The 23601-nt window shown below is 39.3% G+C and overlaps 1 protein-coding gene across 3 annotated transcripts in view; it reads left to right on the top strand.

The window, feature by feature from the left end:
* Positions 1-23601, top strand: part of CUEDC1 (CUE domain containing 1) — a 1479154-nt gene that overhangs the window by 661203 nt on the left and 794350 nt on the right. For all 3 annotated transcript variants that reach the window (XM_044054589.1, XM_044054587.1, XM_044054588.1), the window contains exon 3: positions 17704-17775. The gene's annotated coding sequence lies outside the window, so the exon portion shown is untranslated. The remainder of the gene's footprint in view (positions 1-17703; positions 17776-23601) is intronic.

Below are 23601 nucleotides of genomic sequence, written 5' to 3' on the forward strand. Positions count from 1 at the left end.
ACAGGTGATCCGCTGTTGCGACCCCTAACCCCTAAAAGCCAAAAGAAGTAGTAGTACTGTTTCCTTTTTCTTTCTTGGCTGGTTGCATCTGCAGTGATTTTCATTTGAGTCATTTTCTCCCATAAAATTGAAACATCACATCTTTTTTTTGCATTGTTTTGTCTGTATTATTGCCTGTTTTTCCCTGCTTATCTGTATTTCAGTAAATTATTGTACTTTCTTTTCCACCATGTACAAATGCTTTTTTAGATTTTTTTTCTAGGAACTAAGGGCAAAAGTATATTTTATTCTAGCTTTTCCTTTCACCACTCAGGAGTTACCTTATAATTGGGTTTTAATTGTTACACAACTTTGGCATGTTCTTAAAGAGATTTAATCCTCTTCTTTTTGGTTATCTTGAAGGGGTTTAATTTTGTTATTGATAATCCCAATATCCTTTTAGACAACATAGAAAATGCTTCTGTTAAGCTTGATATAAGATGGACATTTTTTAGCTCTGATACATGGATACTTGTTTAGCAGAGCTTTCTCCAAAAAAATCTGGAAAAATCAAATAAAGAGATCTTAAATGTCAAATGGTTTCTCTTGAGAATTCACAACTTTATGGTTTCTCCAAGGACCAACAAGTGCCTTTTATAACTTTTCAGAATTAATCAAATCATTGTTTAAACTTTCATTTTTCTTGGCAGGAAGCCAATTATTTAGCAATATATTCTAAATGAATAAGAACCTTCCTTTGCCTATTTGGATAAGGCTGTTAAAACTGACTTTTCTTGGAAATCTAGTTATGAAAATAAAGAGAGATAATTTTCCAACCTAGAAATATCTACTGATCTTTGTAGTGAAATGTATTCATCTCATTTTGAGTCAAGGAGGAAAGTTAATTAGCAGTAATTGGCTTATGTTGATTTCAAAGTTTTCTTCTGAGCATAGGCAAATTTTGCAATAAAACACAAAGTGTGTCATCATAAAGTTTCAGGAGCTTCTGGTCCTTATTTGTCTACTCTATTTTACAATTTATTTCTCATAAATATCTGGGATTCTTTATAAGTGTTTATTCAGTAGTGGCATATTTCTGATCTTTACTTGAACCAATCAGAAATTATTCTCCTTTAATGCCCAGTTTTGACCCATTGGATTAAAAAAAGAAGTTGTCATTAATTATTATATGAAATTTTCATTGTCGTGTTAAGTACAATATTGGAGATGATCCTTTCTAATATTTCATTTTTCTTTTAGGTTTTTTAGGTTTTACCTCATTTAAGCAAACTCAAAGATCATACCTTGATTTTGGAATCTTTACTTTTTTTATATCAGAAAGGTAGTAATTAGGTTTGTGTTTTCTATAGTATTCCTTAAATAGTGTTTTATAGCCAGCTGTCAGTTTAAAGTTGTAGAAATGTTTGATTATCTATTTTCTTTTTAAATTTCATTTAAAATTTATATTTAAATCCATCCTTTTGTTATTATGGATTGTCATTATTCATTTTAAATTCATTTCCTTTAAAGCTGGTACTTACTTAGCAGTGATTTCCTGTTTCTCTTCATTTATCTAACATTTATATGTGTCCCTTGTTTATTTATTTCCTTTGTAAAAAAAAAAAAAATATATATATATATATATATATATATATATATATATATATATATATATATATATATTTCACTAAGTAGTTTACCTTTTTTTTTTTTTTTCGATCTGTGTAATTACTTATGATTTTTGTAGAAAGTGTCCCAAACCAAGTATCCTTAAAAGGTTTACTTCTGTAGGCATTTTTGCCATGGTGTTTAATTATAGGTTAAATTAGGAGAAATGTATTTTCTTCATTGTAACAGTACTAATTTGTTTTCTTTTTAGATGCCCTTCCATTTAATGTAGTTCTTCTTCTTTTGGCTTTTCCCGGTTAGGGGTCGCCACAGCAGATCACCTGTCCGCTCGTGATTGGCAGTGGAGTTTTATGGTGTTGAGTTGCCAGCCCGGCGTCCAACCTTCCACAGAAGGCACACACATACACACACTCACACCTAGGGCCAGTTTAGAGTGTCCAATCTACTTACAGCATGTCTTTGGGATGTGGGAGGAAAGGGGAGTACCCAGAGGAAACCCACGCGACCACAGGGTGGGCATGCAGACTCCGCACAGAAGGCACCCCAGCTGAATATTGAACCAGAGAACCTCTTGCTGTGAGGTGGCAATGCTAACCGCTGCACCACCACGGCCGCCCCTTCCGTTTCATGTAGTTAAGTTTAAATGCTTCTGTATTACGTTTTCAAGGAATCTGATGAGGATAAATGATAACATCACATTCTATATTCATGGAAAAATATTAAACTATTTCTATAGGAAATCGTTTAATTTATGAAATATTAAAACTAATAAATGTAGATAGACCACTTTCAAGTGCTTTTTTATTTAAAGTAGATGAATCTGTTTTCCAGATTGCCTGTTAACTCTTTCCTTCATCTGGTATCTAAATCTTTTTCTGAATGATGTACAATTCTTTTGGTTTCCAAACGTTGTCTTGCATTTCTTATGATAAACGTAGTGGTGGTTTTAAGACTCAGAACATCCTAGTTTAGTTTTAATGTCCAGATCTTTGAATGTCAACAAGTGCTGTCTTTGGGTATAAGTTTAATATAGCTGTTTTATTTCTAGAGATATCTTTCCTTATAATTTATTGTTTTTGTCTGAGTGGTATTTTTACATTAAAATATCTTTTTGTTTCTAACTTGATTCCTGCATTCTGGTTTCACTTATGTCTGAAGGGTATACTATTTGTGTTTCAGCCCAATGTACACAGTCTTAACATTCTTACAGATAACTTAATAATTAAATGACATAATGATTCAGTGTAACACATTTCCCCATTAAAAAAAAAAAATATATATATATATATATATATATATATATATATATATATATATATATATATATATATAGACTTTGAGTTTCTAACTTATTGTGTCATGTTCAGTATAACCCAACTCTCATAGTTAGGATAACTCTTGAATTTCAGATTATCTCTGTTAGGCCTCTTTCGACATTTTATGTCGAGGCTGTTATTTTCACCTTTCTACTATGTTTTCTCAAAGTTTGCATTGGCAAATGCCTAAGGCACATTTGTGAAATGCTTCTTTAAATATCTCATTATTTGAAAATTTATTTTGTCCAGTTTATGATTTGGCACAGTGCTTATTTTAGGTCTCTGTCAGATGATTGACTTTTTGGACACTCAAAAAAATAACGAAGAGATCATATAATTGAGTTTCTGAAAACTCAAACAACCACCCCTCCACAAAAATCTACCTTTATGTTTTGCAGGGGGGCAAGCCCCCCACATAGCAAGGGTAAATTTCCCGATCCTTGCTGAACTATGATCTCCATTCAAAAGCTTCAAGTTTTTAAAAACTTGATCATATAGTCTCAACCATATGGAGTTCAAGTTTCTGAGAACTTGATTGACTGATAGGGACCCCTTATTTTACCCACATACATTGGCCTCCTTTTTTTCCATGTTTAGGTTCATAGGTGTTTACTAGGCTAACTACTCAAGGGCCTTTTTAAGCCTAGCCATGCATCCCAAATCTTTGACAAGCTTTGATACCCTTAATAAGTGTAAGCATGGGCCTGGGATGAACCATTTACAGGCTACCTGTATCCATTAGAGACATAGGCGCCAAACCAAGGATGAATTTCCAGTTTCCCATCCAATTCTCCAAGTTGCACTTGAATTGGGTTAGGGAGGAACACTGCTTCACATGGATGGGGAGCCTGTTCCATAACAATGATAATCTCTGGGATACATAACTATTTCTCCAGCAGGTCCTATTTATATCACAGGCAAGGTTAAGTCTTTAGAATGGGTGATTCTGGTGCTTTTTGTTTTGTGGATATGCAGGCGGCCCATTAGAGTGAGGTCTGACAGTGCCCTGTATGCCAGGCATAAATCTCCCCTCAAAAGCTTGTAGGAGACAGAATACAGGGATATGGCCTTGAGGCGGTCTGCATAGGACATTTTACTTATGCCCTGTATTCTTTTAGTGAGGAACCCCTATGGACATTCCAATTGTTGGATATGCCTGGTTAGGTACATACCAAAGGGGGCATTGTACTCAATGATAGGTCTGATGAATGCCGAATACAGTGGAACAATAACTTCCTTGGACTTAGATGCCATGCCTCTGTTTATAAGTTGTGCAACATAGATTGATTTCCTCACCACTGTAGACACATGATGGTCAAAGGCTAGATTACTATCTATGTGTGTCCCAAAGTCCCTGACTGCTGGGTCAACTCTAAGGGGACAGTTGTCAATATGATAGTTACCGGGAATGGATGAGTTCCTAAAGCATACTATTATGCATTTCTTAGCATTTAGTTTTAGTCCATGGCTCTGACACCAGTTGTTTGTCTGTTTCAGGCCCTCCTGGAGAACATTTGTGCCAGTGTGAGATTCCGTGACAGCTCCTAATTTGCAGTCATCTGCAAATATAGTCAGCCAGAGACCACTTACATTGGCCTTGACTTCTGAGAAGTAAATGCCAAAAAGGAGAGGTCCAAGGACTGAACCCTGAGGTACTCCACTTGTGACTGGCCTCTTTGTAGAGGTGGACTCCCCAATTTTAACTTCCAGTGGGTGACGTATGGGTTTGTACCTAACCGCTTGAGTTTGTCAACAATGCCCAAGTGGGGTATTGTGTCAAATGCCTTGGCCAGGTCAAGGTAGGCAGTGTGAACGAGTTTGCCCTTATCCATTGGTTTAGTGACCTACTCAGAGAAGTCCACCATATTGAGTAGGCCTGATCTGCCCTTGACAAAACCAAACTGGGTTGGGTCCAGTGTCTGGAGGTTTACTATAGCTCTATTGATCATCTCCATGATAATTCTTTCCATGGCTTTACATGTAAGACTAGTGAGATTTATGGGTCTGTAGTTTCCAGGATCTGTATTGTGCAGAGGGATGACTGTTGCCTTTCTCCATTCATGAGGCACAAAACCTGTTTGAAGGCTACAGTTATATAGTGATTCCAGAGGCCCTGATAAGGTCATGTTTCATGCTGTTTAGAGAGAATCTTGGGATATTGTCTGGGCCCATTGATGTAGTGTTCTTGGTCTTCGAGAGAGCATTAAGAGCTTGTTCCCAAGTGATAGTAGGGGGGAGTTATATTTGATGATATTTCCTGAGGGAGGGTTAAGGGGGGAGAGATGGGTAAAGTTGGAGCTGACTTTATCAGCCATGAGGTTTGCAATATCTTCTGGCTCAGTACAGGCGGCTCCATTTACAATGAGCTCTGCACACAATTGTGCTTTGCCTTTGATGTTGCGGACATGGCTAAAGAATGCTTTGTGGTTGTCTTTGGCATGGGAGGCCAAACTTGCCTCAGTTTGATGAGAGTGCTTTTATCCTGCTGGGTGCTGCACCTTCTGATATTTGTCATGATTTTCTTCCTCCTGTTATACAGCCTATTGATTTTATGATTCCACCAGGGTGGCTTGTTTTTTTGAGTTAGTGCTGTACTTCTTCCTGGTGGGTACAGCTGCCTCTATGCAGCTGTTAACATGCTTGTATTGGGTTTTTGTGAACAGTTCTGCATTGGCAGCAGTGTTCTCAGGGTTTATGGGGACTTGAAATTTTGCCAGGTTCTCACTTAATAGCAGGAGGTTAGCCTTAGAATAGTTCCTGAATATTCCAGGTTTAGCTGGGGGTCCAGGTTTTATTTTTACTTCAAAGGAGACCATTTTGTGGTCAGACCCTACCAGTGAAGGCATTACAATAGGGGGTGTGCAGCACTCTCCCATATTAGTGAGGACCAGATCCAGTATGGTTGTACCCCTGGTTGGTGTATTGACTAGCTGGTCCAGGGAGTTTGTCTTTACAAAATCCAGGAATCTCATTTGGTGTCGTGTAGGATTCCCAGTTAATAGTGGGGTAATTAATGTCACCCATGAATATGGTATTGGGTTGGATGGTTAGTGTTTCTAATAAGTTTAAATACATAGTATGGGTTTCCTGGGTCATAGAAGGGGACCTATAACTTTCAAAGAAGCGGTATTGGATTTTGCCTATGGTAATTTGAACATGGAGTAACTCAAGTGCATTGTCCTGTTTGACCAGCCTTTAAGTCTTTGATGTAAAGAGAGACACCTCCACCTTTAGTCCCTACCTGTGTAGTCGTCTTCTTCGTTTTTCTGCTTTTCTCGGTTAGGGGTCGCCACAGCGAATCACCTGTCCGCTTATGATTGGAAGTAGAGTTTTACAGTGTCGAGTTGCCAGCCCGGCTTCCAACCTTCCACGGAAGGCACACACACACACACACACACACACACACACACACACACACACACACAGCCAATTTAGTGTCTCCAATTCACCTACAGCATATCTTTGGGATGTGGGAGGAAACCGGACTTGGTGTGAGGCAACAACGCTAACCGCTGCACTACCGTGGCTGCCCAGTGGCCTACATGTCTAGAAGGCATTATAGCCTAGCACTTGGTGCGCTCTCCATGGCTTTAAACCATGTGACTGCAAATATGTCAGCATTCTCTAGGGAAAAGAGAGCTTCTAGGGAGTGGAGGCTTTTGTTTAGGCTCTTAGCATTGAGCAGCAATTGCAGATTCTTTTCAGTGGTTGAGGCTAGAGTTTCATGTTTTCGGATGCTAAAGTTAGTCATTCCGTTAAGGTCACTTATAAATATCTAGTCTGTCTTAAATATTTAACTTAATTGAATAGGTCTTGGGTTATTTTAGGGACCATGAAGTAACTACTGACACAGAAACTTCAACTGTTTGGATTATTGTAACACTTGCATGTCTTATGTCACAGCTGTGTGGACTTCTTTTCATGATATTCTGTTTTACACTTTTTAAATATTGTTTAAAAATCTTTAACACATTCAAACTGAGAGACAAGGTTAAAAAGGAGAAGCTAGAGACAAGCATGCTTAAATATATTAGAGATTTTCCGTTAGTGTGGTATATTTATTTATTTTACAATTCATTTACCAGGTAAGTACACTGGCACCTGACCCTTTTCAGCCACAAACTGGGTATAAAATGCATCAGAAAATACATGCTTACAATAATTTAAGTATGTAGATACATGCCATGCATATAAAAATGCAGAAGTTTGAATTTAGTAATATAGTTAGTCTCATTCTTAGCGATGTATGCTTTGTACGCATTGTATAAACAAGTAAGGTAGTATCTTAATACAAATGAATTTACATTGAGGAAATACAACCGATTTACTTTTAACAAATATTGTCGTGGAAGAGTTCTGCAGTAAATAATGTACCATTAAGCAGTACCTCAGAAGCAAGAACATTTGGCATCTTTGTATAGGTGGTTCTTTCTTTCATGGCTTTCTTAACAGTTTATAGGGTATTATTAACTCTAACATCATTTGGAAGATTATTCCACTCAGTGACTTTATAAATCACTCCTTTCTCAGTAGTAGTATTTTGTACGTTTTCTGTGTTTGGGTTTTTATTTTTTTGGAAATTTAGTAAAAGATATTTAAAATAGCAAATTATCTTTCTGGTTGAATTTAGATGTTGAAATACTTTTTTTTTTTGCATAACTTTTCTCTCTCTTTGAATTTTGATGTTATAATTTATGAATTTCTGTAATCTTTTCATGTGTTTGCAGCTTTTCTCCTCGGTCTCCACTGAAAATGGGCCACAAGCCAGCTGGACAAACCCGATTAACTGTCTTTCAGCTTTTCCCGGTTAGAGGTCGCCACAGCGGAACTCCGGTCGGCTAATGATTGGCAGTAGATTTTTACGTGTTGGCTTGCCGGGCCTAACGCACAACCTTCAATGAAGGAACGCCCATTCATGCATGTCGACACACAGAAGATGCTCTAACTGAGAATCGAACGTGCAAAATGTCAATAAATAAATAAACAAATGTTGTGGGAAGGTAAAGAAGATGCAATGCCTTTCTTTCTTTACATGCATATATGCGTGTGTGTTGCGGGGGGTAGGATGTGTGCTGCAGTTATACGTCCTGAAAGTGTGAAAAACAGTATGGAATTTATTCATAGAATTCTTAGGAGTTTCACAGCAATTTAGTCTCATGACCAGCAATGTCTTGCCAGTACCCACCATCAAGCTGTACCCCTTTCTCAAGGGGACCTAGGTCAGGTAGTCCCAGGTAAATTTGAATGCACCCATCCTGTCACACGGGTTACTATTGAAAGATGGTAATGTATTTCACTGCTTAACCTGAAGGCACAGTTGTTCCAAACATGGGGGAGGCACTACATAGTGAATCTGTCTCTTCATTATGCTCTGTTTATCTGCTGGTGAAGATTTAGGCCCATGTTTGCTGCATTTGCTAATTTACTAGACTTGCAGAGATATTAGACACCCTGTTGTGCCTAATCTGCTATAACATGGTAGGTTAAGTGCACATCACCTCTCAAGAGGCTACTTTATAAAGGGGTAGAATTTGTAACCTCTTTTGATAGCTCAGGATCTTTAAGTCTGAAATCTTCTTAGTTAAGAACCACCAGAGCTTCTCTAGTTGTTTGATATGTCAAATGAGGTGCATACCCAAGGGATCATTCTCCTCTATAACTAGTTTAATCAATGCTGAATAAAAGTCAATCTGTAATAGCCATGGTTATTAGTTGTACTGAGTAGATGAACTTTCTGACTGTAGTTGCCACATGATAATCGAATGAGAGGAAACTGCCAACTTAGATCCCTGATAACATTTCTGTTTAATAGAGAAGTGTTGTCTGTAATATATGTTGAGGATTGGGGTTGTCTGCCAAATGAAATGACACTACACTTTTCATATTTATTTTGTAAACACCTTTATTAAATTATCGCTTAAGATGTAGACAGACATGCATTTAAGGAAAAGAAAACAAACCATATTAACATTTTCCATTTGCATTCTTTATACATAGCAATATATATTTTCTTTCTTTATAACGACTGCCTTTCAGTCCAACACACATAAATTGCTCTCTTCTGCCCTCCATTAAAGCTTATTCCTCCTCCTAATCATTAATCTGCATGTGTTGTTCCAACAAATTCCATTTATTTCTTGTAATTTGCTTCTTCTTGGTTCTAAAGGTTCCACTTCCAGTTCTTTATTGCTTTTGTGATAGTCAGTACTTCAAGTACAGTTGGTTTACAGTTTGATTTCTATTTTCTGGTAATTGTTTTTTTTTTTTTTTCCAGCCAACAGAATTAAACTTAATAAGGCCTACTATGTGTAGGCAGTTTGGATCCTGTGTCCCATCTCAAAAGAATCATTTGCTTAGTTACAGCCATTTGCTCCCCCAATATTTCTGACAGTGTACTCTGTAGGGAATTTTTAAAATCTGCCAGTTTATTACACCCCCCCAAACATGTTCCCAATACTTTTCTTGTTTAATATGGGCCCATTTTCAGTACTCCAGGTATTAACTAAAGTATGTTGTTTCTGAAGGTTACAGGTATCAGAGAATGGTTTTTGAAAAATAACATCCAGTTAGCAGTCATCTGCATACCTAGTTAACCAGAGGTCCTGGTTCTCAGTTTGGAGATCAGAGAAATGTATACCAAAAAAGAGGGGTCCAAATATAGAGTCCTGGGAGACACCATTGGTTACCTTCACAATCCTTGTGGGTTCTGTTATTTATTTAGTTTGTTATCCATATTAGCACATAAGGATTTACATTTAAAGCTTTTTACTTTGTTACAGTTCGTGCATGGGGTGTATGATTTTAAAATGTTTGACTAGGTCAGTATACCCTGTGTGAACAGCATAACAACAGCCTGTATGGTCCTTGAAATAAGTTGCCCAGACAAAATTTCCATTTGACAAAGCGGAACTGTTGCAGGTCTAGTGTAATAAGTTTTTTAAATCCTAATCTGCCTTTTCCTTTGAGGTACTGCGACTTCAAATGTAACATTTTTGGAAATTATGAGGAAGGGGAATAGCCAAGTGTATTCCTCCCACACAAAAACACATTTAAATATCTTTACACATTTATGTAACATGCACATGCATACTTACATGCACGCACACACATACATGTGTATATGTATGGATGTCTATATATATATATATATATATATATATATATGTATATATGTATATATATATATATATATGTATATATAAAATTTTTATTTTTTTTAAGCCATTGTGATAGCTGCAGTTTGTTGCACTACAGACCAAGTGTTCTTGACTCATTTGTACTCTTCCCATTGTATATTTATTGCACTGTAGAGTTTGTGTTATACTTCGGTTAATTGCTTACTTAAAACTTTATATATTTTCTCATTTGCCCTTGCCTGTGTGGCCAAGTAATAGTTAAAAACTGCCCATGGAGTGGATTACTTCAACTACTTGTTTTTAAGAAGCAAAAAAAAAAAAAGAGAGAGAGAAAGACAAAATGCCTCTCACTAGCGTTGCATGTATCTGATATTTCTTGGAGACAGATTATGCCTTTAATGGTATATTGCATGAATACCCAAATTTTTAACATTATTTTTATTTCTGAAGCTGTCATGCAATGCTTAGCCCTTTTTTTCTGCCACTATCACACTTCAGATCTCAGTCATGGTATGCGTCTTAAAATAGCTTCTGTGTTTGCTTAAGCTAAGGCACCAGAGTGTTTTATGTGGCTGCCAAATCATGAACCAACCCCTACAAGGGCATTGTCAGTACTGCTTGAGAACGGAACACGGCATGAGCCACTGCTGTACATGCTAGCAATTTAATCCTGCCACCCACCAGGGCAGGAGAGAAAAGTTCTTTCATAGATTCATAGGTAGCTACTAAGCACGTGGCCTAAGAGAATATTGAGAAGCCTAATCCAATTTACAAGTTTATCCAGAGCAGTGAGTAAGTGACTTGCTCACAGTTTTACAACAGGCAAATGAAAGCTGCGGGAAGTCAAACCGTGGACTGCAAAAAGCAGCTCATTGATAGCTTGTTACCTTAATCCTTTACACTGATTGCCAGACTCCTGATAATTGTACTGTTGTGAGTGCTAAACCCTAGGAGTGCTGATTAGGTCCATTACACTGTCCTAGGCCTGTGCTTCAATAACTTCAAAAGATGAAGGAAGTGGAGGGCAGACATTGATCACACCACCCTTGTAAGTCCATCCTGGATGTGGCTTCCTGTTCCACATGCATCATGTCCTTGATATTGCCATGTGAGAGGGCTCATGGCCACACCAGTCTTCCACTTTGCAGGCTGATGAGGGAAATTTGAGACACCACTACTCTCTTTATGTGCATTCCTGTATGGTGAATATAGTGTTATTTTGAGTCTTTGTTAGTCAACATATGATTTGCTCAGATTGCATTTAAAAATAACTTAGCAGCTGTGAAGTGAGGGGATATGCTGTCCTCGTAGGAGATTACTAAGCTAACGACCTCAGGGTGACTTTTCAAGTTTAGCCATGTTTCCCAAGAGTCAAACCTTTTACCTCGTGTCTTTGAGGGGACTTTGTTCTTTATGCTCCATTATTTAATAGTGTAGCATCCTTTGAGTTGGCATAACCTCGGAAGTAGTTAGCAAAAATTGGTGGAATGGTCTATTGCCCTGCCTGGACTTGACAGTCTGTACATTTACCCTGTCGCACGCTTCACCCCACGTTAGTTATGCGTAACTACTTTGGATCTGATTTTGGGGGTTAGTATTCTTGCTCCTTTTCCTCTGTATTGAGTCAGAGCATCTCAGGGTCACTATCTTTGAAAGAAATAGAGATCCAAAAAACCCTTTTCCATCCACTTCCCCTTTGTAAGATCCCTCATTTGGGTCTCCTCCATACTCATGCAGCCCACATTCCCTCACTCTGGAAATGACTCGGTGTGTAACTTGGGTGCAGACGAAAGTCTTGAGTCCTCCCAGAGTGGAGCTTATGATCAAGGATGCCACTTTTGCATCCTTAAAGCATCAGGTTTCCTGTTTTCTCATGTCTGTAGAAGGCAAGTGCCCTCTAAAAGTCCCATAACTGGAGTATGATCTTGAATAGGTATCCTAGAGTAGACTCCGGCTTGCCACTTCTGTCCAGCACAGTTCCAAGAGATTACAGCATTTTGCTGCTTTTTTGTCTGATAAGTTGTAAAGCTTAGAACAGGTTAGATAACATTCTGTTCTCCTGTGTTGCACGTGGGCTTACTTCTCAGGGTAATTTGTCTAACTTGATCAGATTCTGTTTCTCTCTGCTGGAGAAAGTACCTTCAGCCATAGCTACAGAAGACATTTATGGATGCCCCCTTCTGGAGGGAGGTTCTCTTTGGCTGTCCATTACAGAGTGTAGGTCTTCCAAAAAAGGAAGTATGCTTTGCATACTCTTCGGTCTTATTGATTCCCCGTCTTATTCTAGAATACACCATCCAACTTAGAAGCCCCCCACACAGATGCAGAACAACCCTTAAGTGCCAGGTAGTTTTACCCTCTCTAACTATTCTTTCCTGTCCTGCCAGGAAGGCAGCCCCACCAGCCCGATATCTGCTTTCCCAAATATTACCCAAGATTGACCACTAGAGGAATGGCACTGGTATCCAAGTTTGCCCTAAAATGAATGTCCATCAAAAAAAAAAAATTACTGTGTCCTCAACTTGATATCTAGTGGACTAAGTCTTGCAACTGTTAGAGGCTGTGCCGGAAGGACTCCACAAACAGACAATGCCACCTCTGCTGAGCTATTGGGACAGGCCCAGACTTTAATCCTCAAAGGTGCTGTAGAGGTTTTTCCATGTAAGGAATAAAGCCAGGGGTTCTATTGCTGGGTTTTCTTGACTTTGGGGGGAGGGACAGGAAGATTTTCCCCATCCTGTAGTTAACTCAATAAACACCAAGTTCACCTGCCATCTTAAGTTCTGGGTGGGAACTCTTCTTGCTGTTGCCACAGGACGCCTAAAAGGTGTCACTGCAGACAACAACCTTGTAGGACATTGTTATTTAATGTCACTGTGGGAGGTACTTGTGTGCTGTGGATTGCTATACTTTTAATACAGATTGTATGTTGCAGTGCCTCTACAAAAACTGAAAGCAACCTGGTAAACCCAATGGATGCAGCAGCAAAGTTTCATATGCTGCAGAGATATTGCAGCATATGAAACTTTACGTTTTTCCCTTGCTGAATGACTAGCTGTTATGGCCACATTGAGAGACTCCTTCATAGCATTCCTGGCAAGAAAATGTACGTAGTTTCCATGTGTAGGTGGATGGCATCTTCATAAATTGGGAGATTTTCTCATAGTGAAATGCCTTCCTTACATGGAGCTGGATACTTTTTGCTTACAATAGTTTTTGCCCTTGAAGAGGGCCAGAGTGTCATGTCTTTGACAGGAAAAGCAGTGGGTCCAAACCAGAATATTCCTGTACCTTCTGTGTGTGATGGCATCTTGATCTTCCTGATGTCTTTCCTATGGCAGAATGTGATATTGTAATAAGCTAAGAGGTGTCACTGATTGCGGAGTTACCACATGTTCACAGGTCTGATTCTGATTCAAATCCCTAATCACTTTGGCCTGAGGTAGTGATCATTTCCACCATTATTATTGTAATTCTTCCCTTTATGCAGCAGAACTCATCTCAGGTCCTTATATTGGCTGTCATAGTACCAAGGTGGGGTGCCCTGAACTCTTCTGTAGTAGTATAGTAGAGTTATAGTTAGTATACTAGAACTAACTAAGGCCATGCAACCTAAAAACCTCAATTACTGTGTCATCTCAAACCATTGTCTGTTTCAATAGATACCAAAACTATACATAGAAGTACATAGCTTTCTCAGATTCTGTTTGCTTTGATCTGATACTTTCTTCTTAGTGTAATCCTCCACCCCTTTTTAAAGAATTATGCATTCAACTTTGAAACTGTTATCAAAATCATGCATGTCTATACTTGTGTTCGCAGTCTACTGTGTTTTCTACCTGTTATGTTGATGTGTCACCTGGTGTGGTTGTACATCCTGAGCCATGTCTGAAATTAGTCATTGTTAATTAGTGTCATACACTGTAAAGAAAATGAAATTAAGTACATTATTTCAAATAGTTCAAGGGAAGTGGTACCACCAGAAAAATTGGTTCGTTTGGAGTGCTAAGCATTCTTCATGCCGCAGTAGGTTTGGAGGACGTGTTGAATGCAAGATCTCTCTGAACGTGAAACAGCGAATAATCTATCTTGTGGTAACTGAGCAAGAAGGAGAGAACACAAGCATCTACTTGCCTGTACATGATTGTGGTCTGATACTGAGCCAATAGTTTCAGCCACTGACATTCTGGAAGAGGTAATTCTGTTGATAAAATCTGAGCTACTCTTCTAATCCTCTTGTAGACCTGAGAATTCAGTGGTCTTGTCTGGGTATTGAGTTGTAGCAGGGGGGAACCATGGAAATCATCTTGTTTACCTCTGGGAAGAATGCATACCCCCAGCACTACTCTCTGTGGCAGGAGAAAGGGGAACTAACAATGGATGCTTTCTCACCTTCATGGTAAGATGAATTCTTGTACACCTTCTCTCCATTCCCCTTTGATGCCGTGTCTGATCACACAATCCAGAAAAGAAATACAAAACGTCCTTCTAGACTCTCCTTATAGTATGTGAAATAGGTGGTTTCAGGTGTTCAGGTTCCTGGTATTACAGTAAATTTTCCAGTGCAAAGCATGGAAGTCTGTCCAGGATGGGCTGACAGCAATCTTTTTTTTTTAAATAAGAAATATTTTTATTGAGTTATCACTTATGACATAGGCAATCATGTATTTATATAAATTAAAACAAACCATATTGACACATCTTCAGTTGCAAACACTATACATCACATATAGTCTTCTATATAGTCACTGCCATTCGAACTTTACATAGCTTATTTAATTCATGCCTTCCCTTAAATCTCATTCCTCCTCCAAAACATTATTCTGCATTTATTGTTCCCACACTTTCCATTTTTTCTCTGTGATGTCTTCCTACCCTGTAATAAAGATCCCGCTTCCATTTACTATATTCAATACTTCTGATACTTTAGGTTTAAACTTTGATTTTCATTTTCTAGTAACAGCTTTTTTGGTAGCCACCAGAGTTAAATTCACCAAGGCCTTATTATGTCTAAGCAATTCCAATTCTGTATCACAGCTCAAAAATCATTTCTTTAGTTACACCAATTTGCTTACCCAGTATTTTGATACAGTGGTCTGCAAGCAACTTTTAAAGTCTTCCAACTCATTACACTCCCAAAAGATATGTTCCCAATTATCTCTTTCTTCCCCATCACACCTCCAACATTTGTAATCTACTTGAAGAAAAATTCTTTAGAGTTTGCTTGGGGTATAAAAATATCCCAAGCAAACACTTCCAAGCAAAAATTCTAAATCTTCTGTACTTTGTTGCATATTCCAGAATCCTACATATAGCCTTCTGTTGCTTCTGTTTGAATTGCTTATCCAGTCTCTCTTCTCTAGCCTTTCTAACCTCTTCTGATTGGTTCCCATATATATAATTCAATATTTTATATGCCCTACTAATTATCCCTTTTTTAACAGCAGCTTCTGTTCTAGATTCTACTAAAAATTCTACCAATGCTGGTCTTTCACTTAGGGGATCCATCTATTCCTTTCTCTTCACCTGTACTCTGATACCAGTCCGTGATAGGGAAGGCTATCTATAGCTGTAGTCGCAGTCCAAATGTATTCTTGGTCTCTTCCCATTCTGTTACCTTTCTCTCTGTAATTATTTGCTCCAAATATCTTGGTTTCTTTGCTAGACTTCTCCAATAAATTCCAGCCCCCCTTGCCTATTCTTTGTATCCCCAGTTGCAGTCATCCCTATCGACAGAATCTCCTTTTTCCATTCCAGTGTTGGCTTAGTTCTTGGAATACTTTCTGCTACTTTTTGAATATAATATTCTGTATGGTTATTGTTATTCTCCTCAAGGATCTGCATCCAAAATCCCAGTTTTTCCTTATTTCTTGAGCTTCCCCTCTGTCTCATCATCATACCTTTCCACTTTGAATTATAGCTTTCAGCTTGTGCTGTGTATAGCAGTCTTAACTATGTAGCTCTGAATACCCCTTCAAATCTGGTAGGGGTGACACCAGCCTTCACCTCAGGGATGGCTCCTTGCTTAGATCCCTTAATTCCACTGGATCTTCCAGGTGAGGTGTTTGAAGTAATGAAATCTGTTAGAAAACTTTCTTCCTGGCAGAAGTACTCTGCCCATCGAAAAAGAATCTCTATCTGGGTGGACAGATTTTCTGCTAACCCTGTTTGGTCAGTATGAAGGTGCTTCTGACTCTTTGGATATTTTTGTGTGGTCTGGAATTCTTATTTCATATTCAGGGTGTGTGTGTCAGCAACTTCTGCCCATCTTGACTTATGGAAGGTGGAGTGTGGCTAAGTAATGTCTGATGAAGCACTTCCTTAAGGGCATTCTGCATCTCTCTTCTACTTTGAAGAGCCCATCTCTTCTATGGCATTTCATTAAGTCTTGCTGTTCACACTCCGAGCTTGCAGGCTCAACAGTGTTCAAGTTAATTTATTGGAAGATGCTTTTCATAGTGGCCAAGCATTGTTTGTACTGTGACTCCAGGATTTAGGCCACCTTTGGCTGTTTGATGCCTTTTGAACCTTTACCATTTTGCCATTTTCTAGTGCCTTTCTCACTGTGAGGATTATTGGAAATCTTCCCAGTCATTGGCTCACTAAAGAGGGTCCCCAGTATAATATGTAAGAGATAACTTAACTTTTCGCTTTATTTGTAAGGAACCTTACTTATTGGGTCAAAATTAATCTACCCCATCCACCAGCTGGTTTTGGAGTTCCCTGTATGTCTAGCAGGTGTGTATTTATTTATCCATGTACTCTGTAGGTGCAAAGCCTGAACTCGTTTTTTTTTTTTTTTTTGGCAGGGACTTGTTTCTTCATTGGTTGGTTGAGAACTGGAAGCTGAGTTGAAGAAAGAATATCCGTTTTACACCCACAAATCATTGCTCTTCACAGATTAACTCATATGATAAGAATATATCATTGTCCCTAACGTGCCCTCCAACCCAAATGCATACCCATTTTGATTTCTCATCCATTTATCTGATAAACTGTTTGTTGCTTCATCTGCTCTAAGTGATGGCTTTCATCTGTTCAGTTCCTGTTTTCACAGTTTTCTGAATCCACCACATGTAGTCTTTGGTGCTGTGTATTTGGAGGATGTAGTCTTTGGTGTTGTGTTTTTGGAGGATATGGTCTTTGGTGCTGTGTATTTGGAGGATGTAGTCTTTGGTGCTGTGTATTTGGAGGAAGACTACTTTTTATATGTGGTCTCAAATCAAGTAAAGAGCATTAATTTCACCTTGTTTATGATACTGCCTTGTATGATACAATGGCTGCATTGCTGGTAGGAGTGTTGCACGTTGGTACTTTGCTATGGTAACTTCGCTCCCTAACCTTGTGTAGTGTTACACTATATTCTAGCAGCAGTTGTGTACTGTATGCTTTATTTTTTCTTTTAATTTGTTGTCATTTCTTAGAAGTTATGGATGTTTTAATACATTTATTTTTTGACTTAGCTTTGTATTTCACCTCCAGTTCAGTCTTTGAAATATGTGTGCGTGTGTGGGGAGGTGGGGGGTAATGTTTCTAGCATACTCAGACAAGTACATATAATTCTTCATTCTGTATAGAAGTGCTTCAGGTAACTCCGCTTATAATGTTACCTTTACTAACATATTCTTTTCTCTTTATTTCAGACACAAAAATAGAAGCAGAATCTGAATGAGCTTATCCATGGGGGCTAGGAAGTTTTTGGTCACCAGTAGAAGGTAATTAATTATTTTGGTATAAAGTTTCATTTGTGTTCGGTTTTGTATTTTGTCTGGAATGGTAATAACCGGAATTTAATTTCTTATTATGGTCTACAAAGAAAGGCGAAAACTACAAGTAGCCATTTGCAGACATTTCCCAAAAGGATATGCACAGGAGTTCAGTGATAGCCCACAGAGGTGCATTAGTAGTGTATTATGTTAATGGGTGTTGGGGAGGTAGCACCTACCTGTGTCTGCTGTAACCAAACTGATCATTTAGAACAGAACCAAGACCCTGCTTGTTGCATTTAAACCACAGACTAGGGTGACAAAACCTCAGTAGGTTAAACACGTTAATTGCAGTTCATGGAGTATTTGAGGCAGCTGTGGAAACAAGAAAACAAGCAGGTATTAACTCAGAGCTCTTATTTCTTGTGAGTATATGATAACCAGTCATTTTTGTATTTGCTGGCTCATTGATTCCTTTATACATACAGTTCATTGTGAAGCTTGTTTTACCCCGAAGTTGTGTGCCTCCTCTTGCTGATTTAAAGCTGTACTCACATTTTGACAACATGAAGAGTAATAAACAAAGTTGATGTGATTTATCAGAGCAGAAGCAGGCTTTACTGGAAGAGCTCACCCAGACTCTGCCACACCTTGCTGTGAGGGAAGGGTTAGTTTGTTTTACCGTATTGTGTTTTGCGTTGCTTTATTGCCTTCTGTTTTGTGATTCATTTTCTTTACACTGTGTTTTACTTGTATTCTGCTTTTAATTGCACATTTAAATTGGGAGACAGACCACAGCTGTGTCTCTTGCAAGTCATGCAGAGATTCATTTTTTTCCCACCACCTCCCACACTGGGTGCTGTTTTGTTTTTAAACTAAGCTGTCTTTCTAGTTGCTTGCCCCTTATGTTATTTGACCTTGAATCGCCTTTCCTACCCTCTTTCATTGGCTATTTCTGAGTAAGCACATAATAATCATTTTGTGAAACCACTCCCCTTCAACTATTTAAATGTATTGGCCCATCCCACTGTATTCCATGGAACAAGAACGCAAAGTGCCTACCCCTTCCAGTCTAATTTGCTCTTTTAAAATTAGTGGCTCTCCACTTAGATAGCTAAAGATTAAGTTACCCCCTCTTTCATATCTAACTGCTTAGTGCACCCTACAGCCCTTAGGATATTAACCCATTTTTTCATCTTACCTTTAAAATCTACAACATCTACTCCAAGACCACCAGTTACTGGAGAGCCCACATTCTGCCTCTGAGTTGTCATCGTGGGATTAGTGCTTCTGTTTTGTTGCTGGTGAGAGAAGGAGCCTGTGAACATTATTTCCTGGGGACTGCTGACCACTGGAAAGCCTAATAACTGCTTCATAGGTGCCAGTTTAGAATATGTGCTTATATTTTGCTCGTGGTAAGAGAGTGAGCTGAGTGAATAGATTCTGAACTCTTTCTGGCTGGGAAGTGTCTGTCTGTGCTTGACCATGATTGTTCTGGTTGCTATTCAAGGAATCTACTAGTAAAAGGCTACAGTAAGTGTACAGACCCTTACATCATCTGGGAGAAGACTGTGAATCACCAAAAAGGCCATGGCCTGCTCTCGTCTTTGGATTGGTGGTAGTGTTTTGCTTCTGGTGAGATAAGAAGCAAAGGAGCATTGTGTCACAGTAGCATGAAGCAGTGGTGAGACCAGCACTAGTAGTAGCCAGGCAGTAGCCATTCAGGTGACTCCCCTCTTTTCAGCATTCTTGACAAGCTAAGTCTTTGTTTTCAGTAAGTACTGCTTGATTTGCTTCTAACTTCAGAATATCTACCTAAATACTTTATCCGTAAGTCATGCCCTCAGGTGTTTTACAGTGCCCTGCATAGATACCTTGAGTGACATTTTCCTGTAAAAGTACAATTGAAATTTCACCAGTACCTAGTTGCACAAAGGACAACTAGTTTGCAGTGACAAGCACTGCCCCCAGAGTTGCAAATTTTATACTTTATAATCAATAAAAAAGGGTCTGTTGCCATGGATATGAACTTTCCCACTATCTGTTTTACCAACTTGCTGGAAATGGGCATCCTGCAGCAATGCAGAAATTGACTCATGTTTACAGACAACCAAGTAATTCTTAAACTGATATAGTATGTGAGAGATGTATTTACACAATGTCACTAGTGACAAAGCTCTCACATAAAGGCACTATTAATGTCAGTAAGGTTGTCAGTAGTACACACAGTGCACCCATCCCACACAATTCATATCGGACACATAGACCCATGTATGCTGAGACACTAAAATGTAACCTTCCTGCACCCTAAAGACCTAGACAAAGTGCACATAACAAAAACCCTCAGTAATCCCAAATGCATTCTTAAACAACACCTATATCAACACACAGCCACATCTCATGGAGCCTCTACTTCTAAACCCATAAGGTAAGCCACCACAGAATCCAACATTCTAGTCATTGGAGACTGCATTGTGAGACACACTGATGTCCGTCTCACCAGGCTGAGTAAGGAAAAAGTCACCATCACTTGCTTATCATGGGCCAGGATCCACCACATTACACATGCACTCAAGTCATTGGGCCACATGTACCAGTATGATTTAGTCATAGTCCATGTGGGGGTAAATGACCTGAAACATACCTCCCTAGACCATATGAAGAAAGACATCATGGAGGTCTCAGAATATGTGTCCAAGGCTGGTATGAGCATAGCATTGAGCAGCATTTTACCTTCTCTAAGGGTGATGTCACAATATGAACAAAAGATGACTGACTTAATAATTGTCTTAGTTTCTGGTGCATTCTAAGGGAGTGCAATATTTATCAGCATTGAAGGAGATGGTCAACAGACCACACTGATTTGCCAGGGATGGTCTGCATCTCTCCCTTCTAGGCTTTTGAATATTAGCTAAAATGTTGTCCTGCCGCATAGTGCCTTTTTTATGCAATGCCAAACTGAAAGTACTTCCGACCTAGCAAATCAGAACAAAAAAAATCTAAAGGTGTTACTGCTTAGTGCTAGGAGTCCAAACAAAAAACAATGCTCCCTAGAAGCTCTCTTCACCTTAGAAAATGCTGATGTCTGTGCAGTCACTGTGAGACATGGTGTAAAGCTGTGGAGAGCACACTGACAGTGCAAAGTTATAATGTCTTCCACACATTTAGACCAGTTACTACACAGACAGGGACTAAAGGTGGATGTGTCTTAATTTATTTCAAAAATAAATATACCTTAAGGCTGGTCAAACAGGACAATGCACTTGTACTTCTCCACTTTCAAATCACTGTAGGAAAAATCCAATACCACTTCCTTGCAAGCTGTAGGTTCCCCTCTATGACCCAGGAAACCCATACCATGTATTTAAACTTATTGGAAGCACTCATCATCCAACCCAATACCATATTCATGGTGATGTTAATTACCACACTGTTAACTGGGCATCATATATGATAAGAAAATGTACAGGCACAGAGATTCCTGGATTTTGTAAACACAAACTCCCTGGACCAGATTGTCAGTGCACCAAGGGGTGCAACCATACTGGATCAGGTCCTCACTAATATGGGGTAGTGCTGCACACCCCCTAGTGTAATGCATTCCTTGTAGGGTCAGACCACAAAATGGTCTCCTTTGAAGTAAAATAAAACCTGGAACCCTGGCTAACCCTGGAATATTCAGGAACTACTCTAAGGTTAACTTCCTACTATTGAGTGATAACTTGGCAACATTTCAAGCCCCCATAAACTGTGAGAACACTGACACAGAAATGTTCACAGAAACCCTATACAAGCATGTTAATGGCTCAATACAGGCAGCTGTACCTGCCAGGAAGAAGTGTAGAACTAACTCAAAAAAAACAAGCCACCCTGGTGGAATCATGGCATCAGTAGGCTGTATCAAAAAGTAAAAAGGTCACACAGACCAACCAATTTGTAAAAACTACAAGAAAAACCTAGCCAAGCTAGATTTTCACTGTGTGGTACCGTAAACATCCTGTAATAGAGGCCCATGGGATATATGCAATTTACCCCCTAAGGACATCAGATGTTTCAGCTATATGGCTTCTGAATGTACATAACTTTTTCCTTTTTAAGTCTTTATGGACAGATTCAGGCCAACAAAGCCAAACACTACTAGCTGTTGACATGCACATCTCGACCTTATGACCTCATCAGCACAGCATAAATGGACTGTTTGGCTATACTCCCGAAACACTCAGGGTCATTAAACCCAGCTGATGTCTATAACCAGTAGGGTGTATAACAGGAGGAAGAAAATCATGGATAAAATCAGGAAGTGCAGCACCCAGCAGGATAAAAACAAACTCATCAAACTAAACAAACAAATCAGAGGATAAAATCTACCAAAGCCAAATTTGAGGTAAATTTGGCCTCCCAGGCCAAAGACATCCACAAGGCATTCTTTAGCTATGTCTACAACCTCAAAGGCAATACACAGTTGTGTGCAGAGCCCATTGTAAATGGAGCCACCTGTACTGAGCCAGAAGATATAGAAAACCTATTGGCTGATGAATTCAGCTCCAACTTTACCCCACTCTCCCCATCAAATTTCCCTCAGGAAATGTCATCAAATACAACAATCCCCCTGCTATCTCTGGGGAACAGGTCTTTAATACTGTCTCTAAGACCATGAACACTGTGTTAGTGGGTCCAGACAATATCCCAGGAGGCCTGTTAAATAGCATGTAGCATGACCTATCACTCCCTCTGGAATTGCTATTTAACTGTAGCCTCCAAACAGACTTTGTACCTCGTGAATGGAGAACAGCAACAGTCATCCCTCTGCACAAAAGTGGGCCATCTATGGGCCCTGGAAACTACAGACCCATAAGTCTCACTAGACTCATATGCAAAGCCATGGAAAGAATTATCATGGAAATGATCAGTAGTGACATAAGAAACCTCCAGACACTGGCCACAACCCAGTTTGGTTTCATCAAGGGCAGGTCATGTCTACTCAACCTGGTAGACTTCTTTGAGAAGGTCAGCAAAGCAATGGATGAGGGCAAAATGGTTCATACTCCATACCTTGACCTGGCCAAGGCACTTGACACAATCCCCCATTCGGGCATCATTGACAAACTGAAGAGGTTAGGCACAAACCCTTATGTCACCCAGTGGATGGCCAGCTGGCTAACAGACAGGACCCAGGAAGTTAGAATTGGGGAGTCCACCTTTATACAGAGGACAGTCACAAACAGAGTCCCTCATGGATCAATCTTGGGTCCGCTCCTTTTTGACATTTACTTCTGTGAAGTGAAGGCCAATGTCAGTTGCCTGTGGCTGACTAAATGTGCAGATGATTGCAAATTAGGAGCTGTCATTGAATCACCCATTGACACAAATGATCTCCATGAAGGGCTAACACACACAGACAACTGGTGCCAGAGCCATGGACTAAAACTAAATGCCAAGAAATGCACATGGGAAGTCATCTACCACTGGTAAGATCATACTGACAACACACCCATAAGAGCTGACCCAGTAGTCAGGGACTTGGGGGCACACATAGACACTAATCTGGATTTTGACCAAAGTGTGTCTATACTAGTGAGGAAATTATTCTATGTTGTGCAACTTATAAACAAAAGTATGGCAGCTAGGTCCAAGAAGTCATTGTTCCACTGTATTTGGCATTCAACAGACCTATCATTGAGTACAGTGCCCCCTTTGGTATGTACCTAACCAGGCATATCCAACAAATGGAACTTCCTCTGAGGCTCCTCACAGAAAGACTGCCGGAAGGCCCTATCCCTGTATTCTCTCTCCTACAGGCTGTTAAGGGGAGATTTTTGGTTGGCATACAGGCAT

Source organism: Protopterus annectens, chromosome 13.part0 (assembly GCF_019279795.1).
Source record: "Protopterus annectens isolate FY-2018-M chromosome 13.part0, PAN1.0, whole genome shotgun sequence".
Taxonomy (NCBI): domain Eukaryota; kingdom Metazoa; phylum Chordata; order Ceratodontiformes; family Protopteridae; genus Protopterus; species Protopterus annectens.